At 47.9% G+C, this 12,552-nt stretch overlaps 1 protein-coding gene across 8 annotated transcripts in view; it reads left to right on the forward strand.

The window, feature by feature from the left end:
• Positions 1-12,552, forward strand: part of LOC144799967 (beta-galactoside alpha-2,6-sialyltransferase 1-like) — a 419,348-nt gene that overhangs the window by 316,366 nt on the left and 90,430 nt on the right. The window lies entirely within an intron of this gene.

Below are 12,552 nucleotides of genomic sequence, written 5' to 3' on the forward strand. Positions count from 1 at the left end.
TAAGGGGAGGAGTTTAGAATCTTGGGTCTGCAGCACCAATGGGGCGATTTTACTGGGACTATGAATTGAGATCAGCATTTTTGAACTATTTATGAGTTCACCATGATGACGGGTAGGGGGAAGGGGGAGTTGGTCTCCAAGTCTTATGAAGTGAAGTTCAGAGTCTCATGTCATTGGGAATTTCAGCATCGCAAACATATGGGAAAGTTGGCTTTGTTCCACTCTGTTAGAGGTCAATGCTAGCTTTCTATGGGCAGGAAGAAGTTTGGTCCTATGACGCTACAGACCAATGAGGCCATTTTTGTAAGAAAGTCGGCACCTCGTGAAAATGGGGTAAGATGAGCGTGTATGATCCTTTGGGGAAGCTGGTATAGTGAGGCATATCACAGTATATGTGCAAAGTTCTGGCTACTGGGCATATGAAGTGGAGGGGCTAATGGGGACAGGATGTCTTTTACCCACAGGAGTCTGGGAATGTTGCAGTCCAAAGCAAGGAGGAAGTTGGATATTAAAAACATTTAGTGGTGGCTAGCATCTAGTGTCATCTCTGGCCTATGGATGAGCAGGGCACAGGGATAGACTGTCACACAATTATGTCCTACAACGTTTGATGCTGCTTTGTGTGAGTGGAGGTCCGCTGTACCGACCACTCCGATGCAGCTTTTGGCCTGTGTAGAGGGGCACATGCAGGTCTTACTCTGTGTGTGTGTGGAAAACAGCTGAACTCGCTTTTGGGTGATGAACCCACTTTGTGTGTATGAGAGATGACTGAATTGTTCCTCCTGATGCCAATCCTTCTGGCTGTGTGTGTGTTTGTTGTGTTTCTGCAGAGAATGTCTGAGCTTTTCGGTAGCTGGCAAGTTTTTAATATGCATTTCTGGGGGGAAAAATTATGTTAGCTGTTTGCTCTAGGTGAGGTTTACATGCCTCAAGAATAACACTTTGTGTGACACTTCATTGAAGCAAAAAGGTGGCACAATGCTTAGTTGGCCAGCCTCATTTTTAGATCTAGTTTGACCAATAGTTCTCATTTATTTTACAATGGGCTGTGGCTGTACCCAGGGGAGTGTTTCTCTCACATCTCACTGCATTTGCTTGTTTGTGGATCATTCTTCTTCCCGTGGAGTACCTGCGTTGCAGTTAATGCATAAGGGACTATTTTACATTTCAATCATAAACTAAATCATGATATATTTAATACTGTATCTCATAAATAAATTGCATATAGATTTTTTTATTTCGTATTTTCACAACAGCAGACTGTATATATATCCCAATGGATACTATCATAGGAACTGAGATCCCCTGGGGCCTGAATACGGATGCTGAACTGCATATACATCTCTAAGTTTCTAAAATCTACTGCTCCGAGTCACAAGACCTAAAGAAAAAAGAAAAGAGGGCAAGGAAGAAACACCTAGACCCCTAGACCTCATGGGGGGGGGCTCCCATGGGGACCTCCCAGTGCCAAAAAAGCATTTTTTTCAAAATGTTTAGGAGGGAGTCACGTTGGATCCACGAATCCTGCTGAAATAAAAAAAGCACCAACTACCACGCTTTGTTTATTATAGGCCCCCGGGTGGGCCAGGTCCCGGGGCATGTGTAAATAAGTAGAAGGGGGCACATGGGGCCCCCCTCCTAGAATGCTTAAAGTTCCAGAGATCACCACCTCCCCATAGCATCTTTCTATATCTATGCGGGGTTGCCCTCGCAGCAACACGAGTGTCCTGGGGGCCACCACCTCTCCGGGGCTAATGTTTGAATGGGCCAGGGGGTCTGCGTGGCCCCCCGCAGCCCTGGCGACCATCACCACCCCTGGGCACACTGTGATTTTTTTTTTAAAGAAATGCGAGGGAGGCCCTACGGCCTCCTCCACTGCCCGAGCACCGTCACCTCCTCGAGGCACAAAAACAAAAATAAAGGGGGTCTGCTGCAGACCACCAGACTTGGTGACCACCACCTCCCCGGGGCTTACCTAACAAAAGAGGGGGCTACACTGCCCCCCTCCAGGAGCTCTGGTTGGCCCTGGGGTCCACCACCCCCCACGGTCGGCTCCAGCAATGTTCAGGGGTGCCCACCCCTGCGACATTATAGTTTGTTATGGTTTGGTGGGAACACCGCTCCTGTCAAGCCATAGCAAACTCGGCTCTGCTTTAGGCAAGCTAGAGCTCACAAATGCTCTCGCTTGCTGAATACTGAGCATTTGTCTGTTTCCCTGCCTGCTGTGAAGCAGGCTGAGAAACAGATATTGCTTTTGGATCCAGGGAGCTGCATGTTCAGCAGCTCCCTGGTCTTAAAGCAATGCCGGCTCCTGCAGGAGACGGGCAGCCGGCAGGGACCGTGCGGGCCTTCAGGCTCCCCTGCGGTCCCCAACATTGGCAGTGGGTGCCCTAGGTTGGGTCTAGGGCACTCACACTACAGGCCGGGCCATGGGGGATGGTGTCCACTGGGCCAAAATTGGCCTGGGAGGGGGACCGCATGGCAGTGAGGCCAGCAGCAATAGGACGAAAGAGCTCAGTACAAGATAAAGAGAGGACGAAATGCAGTGAGGGCTCAGTAACAGGTGCTGATAAAGGAAACATGAGATGATACCATGTCGTTTTTAAACACAGAAAACAGAAGGATTCCAGCAGTGACAGTCTCCCCCCACCATGCAACAGAATGTTGTAGCCTTCTTTACATGCCAGCCTCTTTCTTTGTGCATTCCCCATGCCGACACACTGCACACCTGGCCCATGGGACTTTGGAAGGGATGACCTGTTGCAGGGTCAGGCTGGGACCAAAAATCGACCTGGGCACCAACATATTTGTTGCCCCATTAGTGAATTATAAATCTGAAAAAATGGCCCATGTTTGCAAATTGGGACAGTTTTAAACGTGTTGTATAAGTGTCTTGCAAGGTAGGGAAGGCTGCATGGTTGAGAGTTTGCTGCAGGTAATGTTTGTTTTAATATCAGGGAAATCAACAGAAAACACCAGCCCATCGGACCCTAAAATAGGCCCACAAATAGCCAAAGAAACAGCCCGCACACCGACCTATCAGCCCAGCCCACTGGATGCTGTCTGATTGCCCTATAGGCCAGTCTGACCCTAACCTCTCACGGTCTTCCTCCAGCCATCTTCACAGTGCATATTTTGGCCGCTGGGTTTCCAACTCTATCCCCCATTACCCACCACCGAGTTCATGTCCTTTCAGTATCTTCTTCATTGGGTGGACAGTTTACCATCACCCACAGCTCAATGCTGAAAAAAAATCTTTGCAGCAGGTGCACAGCCTAATGAGCTGTTTTACCATGACTGGGTCTTTTTAGTTTCAGAGTACAAACGCATTTCAGTGACTCACGTGTCAATACACCGAGTTATCTTACTGGGATTCAAACCTGTGACTTTCAAGTAGACCAGCACTCTGCAGTAGGAATATTGACCCATTAAGCTGCATTATGGCTATTAAAGCCTGTAGCAAACAGCTTACACACAGATCTCACTAGCGCTAAGTGACTAGTTTCATAACGCAAGACTCTCACGCTTCTCTACTCCTTTGCTTCTTTATTTAGTTTTAAACTTCTAGGGCAGCAGCTGGTCGTGACACTGCTCTGGGTGGTTGTTGCTTCTTACTGATGCATGTGGTTGTCTGTCTCTGCACTGGGATGCCAGTTTGCAACAGATGTGAGTAGATGGTTGTCGTTGATTTCCTTGATGTGACCGCTTCTTCCTCTGGTCTTGACGGTTGTTCATTGTTGATGTAGGAGGTTTGGTAAAGCACCTACCACTGATTGGTGAGGGAAGCTTGCACTTCTAATACCTATTTGATGCTTGCTCTCTGTGGTTTGCACACGCTATGCGCTCACCCATTCATCAGTCCTTCCAGATACTCACTCACGGATTCATGCATTGGCCACTGGCCCACCCATCCATTCATGCACTCGCTTATCCATGCATTCATTCCATCACTCATTCAGCCATCCACATAAACAAAATGGAAAATCATTTTTTTTGAACAGCCAGACCTCTTGGCTTTATCAATTCTTTGTATATATAATTGCCTGTGGTATTAGCTCCATTACTTGAAGTGGCATTGACCTAGCAAGGGCACTTGACAAACAAACATTGGCAATGCCAATAAGTCTCGTCCTTGCTTTAACAGTAGCGTGGGTGTATAGTAGGTGTAGATTTAAATAGGTTATTGAAAATAAAATTGACTTCAATGTTTTGCTGATTTATTGATGCATGATGGATGTTATGTTACAAGGCATATTTGGTTTGCCAATGCTCGTTTCTATTTTGTAACATGGATGTTATTGGTGAACACAGTAAAATGGTGCAGTTAACAACATACCAGAATTTATTTTAAAGTCATTTATTGTTTTCAAAGCCCATGCTCACCCGTTCTTAAAAACTGAACACAAAAAAAATTGCATCCAGTTTGGGAAAAAGATGTAAGCACCTTGAGGAGAGGCGGTGTCCTGCTCCACCTGAAGTGTGCTTGCTAAACCAGAGAAGCCAGGTTCTAGGTCACATGGGCTGTGTACCTTCTGTTAAATTAGTTTTGAAAGTCAGGAGCAAGTGAGGTTGTGAAAAGGCATCACAAGTGTGGTTCCATCAGGTTATTCTAAGAACAGCTTATTCCTTGGCGGCAACCCTCACATGGGCACAATCGGAAGCGGGTTGTGAGCTGGCTTTTGACTTGCTAACAGTGGTGCTTTCTTCAATGGGGTGTGGGGCCTCACCTCCATGTTTGTTTTGTTACCCCGGAACAGTGGGCCCCATTGCTGCTGCTTGATGATTGACAGCTGCAGAGCCACCTTGAGGTGAAGAGTGCATGTCCGGTTGGACGGGTGCCTTGCTCTGACCAGCCCGACATGCACCCTTGAACTCTTGCCTACCTCCCCAATATAGTTTCATGTGTCTGAGTTAGGCCTAGAAAGAAACATTGGCATTTTACATGAACAAGGGGCGCCCCTACCCTTGCCTTCACTTGTCAGATAGACTTTTGACACTCATTTGCATTTGTGACGATTTGGCTTAATTTCCAGGAAACACCGATCTTGCTGACACGAGTCAACTTCGCCAGAACACAATTGCATTGCCTTGGCACTATGTACAAGGCTTACATGAACTTTTTGCAAATGTGTTTGTTTTTTTTCGTCCCGATGGTGACACAGCTATCTGTAGCACACAAACAATGGCAGCCTGAGCACAATCTCAGCCCAAGACAAGGATGCCTTTTTCTATGAATAAACATCTGTTACTGGGTGTAGTCCGAGGAGGCATTTCTGCTGATATGGAGAGGTCTCTACAGGCTGATGTTTTTAACCAGAAGTTAACCTCTCTGTGAGGGGTGTCCAGCTCGTGACCAAGACGAGGTCCTACATTCTTACCCACCAGGTAAGTGGGTTGGATTATTCAGTAAGGGGATTCTTGGCAGAACATGCACATACACCCTAGACATGTAGGTTAGGGTTCGCATAGCAGGAATACACCAGATTGTCATATTATGTTGTATGATTGCATATATACTTTGTTTCAGCACAATGATGGCACTTTTTGTTTTACCCACTGTCCTGATACTTCTCATAACTCATCTGCTTCTGTCCATTGATCCTTGCAGCTCATCCATACTAATATAATAAAGAGAGAGCCCAAACCTTTGAGGCGGGTAATCTCAGGAACCACAGCACCAATCACAACACCCAATACAGCGTTGGAAAGGGCAGTTGCAGCAGAAGGACATAGGCTATGCAGACGCCCACCATATACATTTAAAAGGTAAAAGAACCGTGCCAGCAAAGTAGTCCCTTGTGGGCGTGTCTGCGTTGTGCTGTGGGCGTGTGCTGGGGGCGTGACAAACGCTGGGGGCGTGTGGTACGTTCCGCCCTTCATGCCATGTCTCATATCGTGTGCTAATCCCACCCTGCTCCCTTTAAATACCCCTGCACCCCTGCACCCCATAATGATAACCCACCCTTACTCCTTAAAATACCCCAACACCCTTAAACACTAACCCATCTTAACCCTATAAATATACTCTGTACCCCAAAACCCAAACCTATCCCTAAACCCTAAAAATACCCCAAAACCCAAACCTAGCCCTGAACCCTATAAATACCCCTGTACCTCAAAACCCAAAACTTCCCCTGAACCTTAAAAATACCCCTGTACCCCAAAACCCAAACCTAGCCCTGAACCCTAAAAATACCACTGTACCCCAAACCCACCCCTGAACCCTAAAATACCCTGTACCCCAAAACTCAAACCTAGCCCTTATCCCTTAAAATACCCCTATACCCCAAAACCCAAACCTACCCCTGAACCCTAAAAATACCCCTGTACCCCAAAACCCAAACCTAGCCCTGAACCCTAAAAATAACCCTGTACCGCAAAGCCCAAACCTAATCCTGAACCCTAAAATACCCTGTACCCCAAACCTAGCCCTGAACCCTAAAAATACCCCTGTACCCCAAAACCCAAATCTAGCCCTGAACACTTAAAATACTCCTGTACCCCAAAACCCAAACCTACCCCTGAACCCTAAAAATACCCCTGTACCCCAAAACCCAAACCTAGCCCTGAACCCTAAAAATACCCCTGTACCCCAAAACCCAAACCTACCCCTGAACCCTAAAAATACCCCTGTACCCCAAAACCCAAACCTAGCCCTGAACCCTAAAAATAACCCTGTACCGCAAAACCCAAACCTACCCCTGAACCCTAAAATACCCCTGTACCCCAAACCTTGCCCTGAACCCTAAAAATACCCCTGTACCCCAAAACCCAAATCTAGCCCCGAACCCTTAAAATACCCCTGTACCCCAAAACCCAAACCTACCCCATAACCATAAAAATACCCCTATACCCCAAAACCCAAACCTAGCCCTGAAACCTAAAAGTGCCCCTGTACCCCAAAACCCATACCTATCCCTAAACCCTAAAACTACCCCTGTACCCCTTAACCCTAAACTATATCTGAACCCTTAAAATACCCAAACACCCCAAAACATATACCTCAGTACCCCAAAACATATACCCCTATACCCATACTTACCTTATCCAAACATTAAAATAAATGAAATGAAAATGAAACTTATATAGCGCGTAACTACCCTGAGGCCTCGCAGCGCTTTAGCCAGGACCGTTCTGACAACAGGATAGGGCGCTAATAAGCTTTTGCAAACAGATGAGTTTTTAGTTGTCTCCTGAAAGTCAGCAGATTGTTGTTCTCTCTCAGGGCAAGCAGAAGGGAGTTCCACATTCTGGCGACATTGTGCGAAAATGAGCGACCCCCCCAGCGGGCTTTTTTTATTTTGGTCGTAGTGGCCAGGTGCAACATGCTGGATCGTAGGGCTCTAGAAGGAGATTAGGGAATGGCCAAGGGAAACATTATGGATGGGCCTGTCTTGCGAAGGGCCTTCTGAGCCAGGCACATAGATTTGAATTGTATCCTGGCTGCTACCGGAAGCCAGTGTAACTTCCTCAAGGCAAGTCTGGTCGACTGCCATCGAGGGATCTGGAAAAGCAATTGGGCTGCACAATTTTGGGTAACCTGGAGCTTATGTATTGCGGCCAGAGGGGCTCTAAGATAAAGTGCATTGCCGTAGTCCAGGCGGGAAAGGATCAGAGCCTGAACCATGATTCTCCTCGCCTGGAACAGCAATAACGGGACTTTCCAGAGCATTTTCATAAATCCGATGCAAGTAGCAGATGTCTTGGTTGCCTGGACAGTGAAGTCGAGTGATCTGTCTAACCAGACTCCTAGGCTCTTTATCTGGGGTTTGGGGGAGGGGGAAGGACCGAGACAGGGGGGCCAAATGGGAACCAGATGGAAGGTGAAGGGTTCCCCAACAGCATAAACTCCGTCTTTTCCCCATTTAATCTAAGGCAGGAGAGCTCCATCCATCTGGCGACCGCCTCCAGACAGGTCCTCAAAGTGCTAGACGACCCCTCAGCATTGTTCAATGATACCACAAGCTGAGTGTCGTCTGCATAGGTGAGTATACGGACACAAAATGGATGGACAATCTGTGCGAGGGGCCTCATATAGACATTAAAAAGTGTGGAGCTCAGGGCAGAGCCCTGAGGCACCCCACAACTGAGTGGCTGTTTGGAAGAAACAACTTCTTCTTCGAAAACCTGGAAGAAGCGTTCCTCCAGGAAGGAAGTGAGCCATAACAGAGCCGCGCCCGACACTCCCATGCCACTAAGACGATGTAATAATGTGGCATGGTTAACCGTGTCGAACGCTGGGCTAAGATCTAATAATATAATGGCCGCTTTTCCTCCCTGGTCTAATACGATTCTGGCCTCCTCAGTAACTGCTAATAGGGCTGTCTCCGTCCCATGTTGGGGGCGGAAGCCCGTTTGAGAAGTACAGAGCAGATCGTTAGACTCAAGATGTTCCACTAAGATGTTATTAATGTGCTTCTCAAGCAGTTTGCTCATCCATGGCAACAGAGAAATGGGGCGGAAGTTGGCTAAATTATTCTGGTCTAGGTGGGTTTTTTTTAAGAGTGCCTTGACCATTGCACATTTCCAGGATTTTGGAACAACACTTGAGGTGATTGAAGAATTTAAAACGTCCAGAATTGCTGGGCGAATTAGCTCCATGACCGAGGTAAGGACAGGTGGCGGTGCAGGGTCCTTAGGAGAGCCAGAGGTGACTTTTGGGATTATTTTGTCCAGCAAGACCGTATCTAAGAGAGTGAACTTTTCCAGTGTACATGGGGGGAGTGTGTTGGGGCTTGCTACTGTTGCAGCCTCCAGGTCAGTAAGGTCATCAGTGAATGAGGAGTAGATGGTCTGGATTTTTTGATAAAAGAAAGATGCTAGGCTAATACAGCGGGCAAGTGCCCCATCTAATGGTGTTTGTTCGGGGGGGTGGGGGGGGGGTGATCAATGACTTTGCTATTCAAAAAATTTCCTTGGGGTCATTGGCGGCTAAACTAATTTTAGGCTCATAAAACTGTGCTTGGGTTGCCTTAATTTCAGTTTTATAGTGCCTGATAGCGGCTCTATAGTCTGTCTTCCTGCCCTGTGTGCGATCTTGTCTCCACGACCTTTCCAATTTACGGCATGAAAGCTTCATGTCCCTCAGTCTCGGGGTGTACCAGAAGGCTACTTTTCACCTTCTTATGCAGTGTAAGGCTTCCTTCAGGAGAACTGAGTCAAGGGTGTTATCAATCCATTCATCAAAGTTGGCACTGGCTATGTCAGGACTGGAGGACTTCGGAAGCTCACGTGCTGCAAGTGAATACCCCCACTCAGTGGAGGGGAGTTTTGACCACTTCCTGCCCAGGTATTTTTTAGGTTCCTGTGCGGAGAGAGGGGACTCTGTGATCCAGGTGATAGGTAACAGATAATGATCAGTCCATGGTAGTGGAATGGGAGGTTCAGTTTTTAACGTATCAATGTTACTGAACACATGGTCCAGGAGCTGACCTTTATTATGTGTTGGGAGAAAACCCTTTTGAATCAAGTCAATTGCTTGAAGATTCAGCCGGAGGCTGTTGGCTGCTAAATCCTGTTGATCATCTAGATGGAGATTTAGATCACCTAAAACGGTGAAGTTGGCCGAGGTAATTGCTAGATTGGCAGTTAGGTCTGCTATATCTGATGTAAATTGACCTGGCGCTCCAGGAGGTCGATAGACCAAGAGGCCCGAGAAGGAGTTTGTGGGGGATAATTCTAGGGAGAACAGTAGGCTTTCACAGGCTGGTAGGATAGTGGGGGTCAGACGGCATTTAAATCTATCTCTAGAGATGATAGCCAGGCCGCCTCCTCTACCCTTATTACGATCGAAATAAAAACATGCTTGTGAGAAGTTGGCCTGATATATGATGCTCACTAGTTCTAGTGATCACCTTGTATCAGTCCAAACAACTCTTATGGTGATTGGTTGTAAGTCAACATTATAGACCAGCTATCCTAATGGTAGCATGGACAAAGCAGTCTTAGGCTAAACTCTTTTGCCATGTGAAGCCAGCTGTTTTACCATAATATAACCCCTTGAATACCAGATGAAAGGACACCACACAGGTTGTTATGAAAATAAACAGTATATGTATTAATAACAAACACCTCTGAACTCTTTATGAGGTCAGAGGGCTAAGCACATGACAAAATTACAATGCAAACCATATACTAAGTAAATGGTATAAGGAAATCGATAGAAGGAATGGAGCTGTCCAGAGGCTGTAGGATCTCTGGGACTACACTATCCTAACTTTAGGTAAGTAATAGGAGGCCCACGGGACGCATGTGCAGAGTGTGAACTCACACGCGAGATGCGTAACAACGTCTATGGACAGTACAGTTCAAGAAAAAGGTGAGTACGGACAATCCTGACTGGTTAGGACTAAAACGACTGTGGAATTTGACACTAGGAGAGTTAATCTACCCTTGAGCACCGAAATGCTCTTGTTACCTCACCCACGGGCTGCGGGTGCATAGGTGTCAAAGTGTGTTGGGTTTCCACGTTGAAGTCTATGGAGCCTTGAAGAAAAGATGCTGCAGGCGACCAGGAGGAAGATGTCCGGTGTGATCCAAGGGTGGATCCGAGATGTTGAAGACCTGAAAGCAGAGGGGACAGTGTTCAAAGTCACTAGCCAGTGACTGGAGTGGAACCAGGAAGGAACCAGATGTCGTCGTCGCGATCAGGTGAAGAGTGGACGCTTGACTCTGCAGCCATGTGGACCAGGAGGTGTCTTCGACAACCAGGATGGAGGCACGAGCTGTCCCATGCAGGCTCTCGCTGTCGGCGGTGTCGGATCCGGATTTGGAGTCAACAGGCCTTGGCAAAGGCAACCCACGCGGTGAGTGGAACAGGCGTCTGGTGCGGACTAGGAGAGTTCGGGGTGCCCCTCTTTTGGAAGGGAGCAAGGGCCAGTCTGGAGCAACCAGACCAGCAGTGTAGTTTTCAAAGTTCGTCATCTAGGAGGTCACTAGCCAGCCGGCAAATGACCAGACAACGCATTGGGCAGCAACCAAGCAGAAGGGCCCCACGCAGATCTCGTGGAGGCTGGAGGGCTGATCTTCGGTGCAGTAGCTGCTCGGGGCTGGGGCTTCTCAATCCCCAAAGCACTTGGTCGAGTTTACCTCGGAAGTTGTGCTGGAAGCGAAGTGCAGTTTCTTTCAAGATGGACGGTCCCACATGTCTCGTCGCACCCACGGATCTCAGCTGTGCTGCAGATGTGAGTTGAGGTCGGAAAGGTCTGGGAATCTGGGTGTCGTCGGGCTCTGAAGTCTGGATCCTCGAGGGAAGACGACAAAGTGAAGCCGCTGGACGCTTGATGGTGCCTGCAGTTGCAGGGTGGACACTCCTTGCCCACAAGGGAGATTTGTTCAGTCTTCTGTTGTAGAAAGTCGAAGTCCAGAGTTTCTTCTTGTAGAGTTTCAGTTCAGGATTAATCTAATTTGGAATGGGACCAGCTCCTACCTTTATTCTCCTAAAGGGGGCTGCACTACTGACTAGGTCCCTCCCCTGGGTGGGACCAGGAAGGGGGGAGGTTACACCCCCTATCCTTTGTCCGGTTTTGCGCCAGAGCTGGGGCAGGGATGCCCCAGCAACTGGTTTGAACCGGTGTATGCACAGGACACCTTGTGTGCCCCAGGCATGTCTCATTCCTTTCAGGCCTCCCTACCTCAATACACAAAATCCTGTCTGGGGTGGTGCTAGCACCTCCCAAGGCAGGAAACCCTTTGTCCAGGCCTCCCTTGCTGGAAGGACTCCCAGCAGCAGGAGGTCAGACTTGTGTCTGTGGTGGCAGCATCCATTTTGTGATGCCAAGGCTCGAGTTAACTTTAACCGGGGTTCACAGTTACATACATGTCGTGTCCCTCTAGAAGGGTGGAATGCTACCCCCGTCGCCAGAATTGGTGAGGGGATAGTATTCCAATTCGTATGACACCTTACTCGACATGTTTTGATAATGCTATACCAAAGTTAGCTTTTAACCGCGAGGATTATAATGCACTTAAGAGTATATGGTATAGCGTTATCATGGAACAGCTATTAGGACTTGGTTCCGCAAGCTGCAGATGGGCTCAGCTCATGCCAGAGCACCACCTCACATAATTCCAAGCACTCTGCCTTCAGGATTGATAAGGCCTGCCATAGGAGTGACTGGTAGGAGTATATGTGTCCATTTTAAGGTTAGATATAGGTATACTATATCTACAGCAAAGGGTGAATACATCACCTTGCCCCAGCTGTCGAGCAGCCAGTTGTGTCTGTTTAGATGGCCAGCCAGGGGTGGCATAATACATGCTTCAGCCCCTGGTAGGCCTTGGGTGCACCTATGCCCTGGGTACCTAAGGTACACTGTACAGGGGCTGATAAGGTGTCCCAATACCAATTGGTAAATGCACCTAAAGTACATGGATGTCAATTTAGAGAGAGAACAGCTAGGCTGTGGGTCTGATTAGCAGGCCCACAGCCAGGGAAAGTCGTAAACCAGTGAAGCAAAAAGCAAAAATCTGGGGTGACCATAGGATTGCAGACCCCACTCTCCTACATAACCCCCCTCCCAAACTTAGGGACATTAAACTAACCTTGACCAG

This window comes from Lissotriton helveticus, chromosome 12, assembly GCF_964261635.1.
Source record: "Lissotriton helveticus chromosome 12, aLisHel1.1, whole genome shotgun sequence".
Taxonomy (NCBI): Eukaryota; Metazoa; Chordata; class Amphibia; order Caudata; family Salamandridae; genus Lissotriton; species Lissotriton helveticus.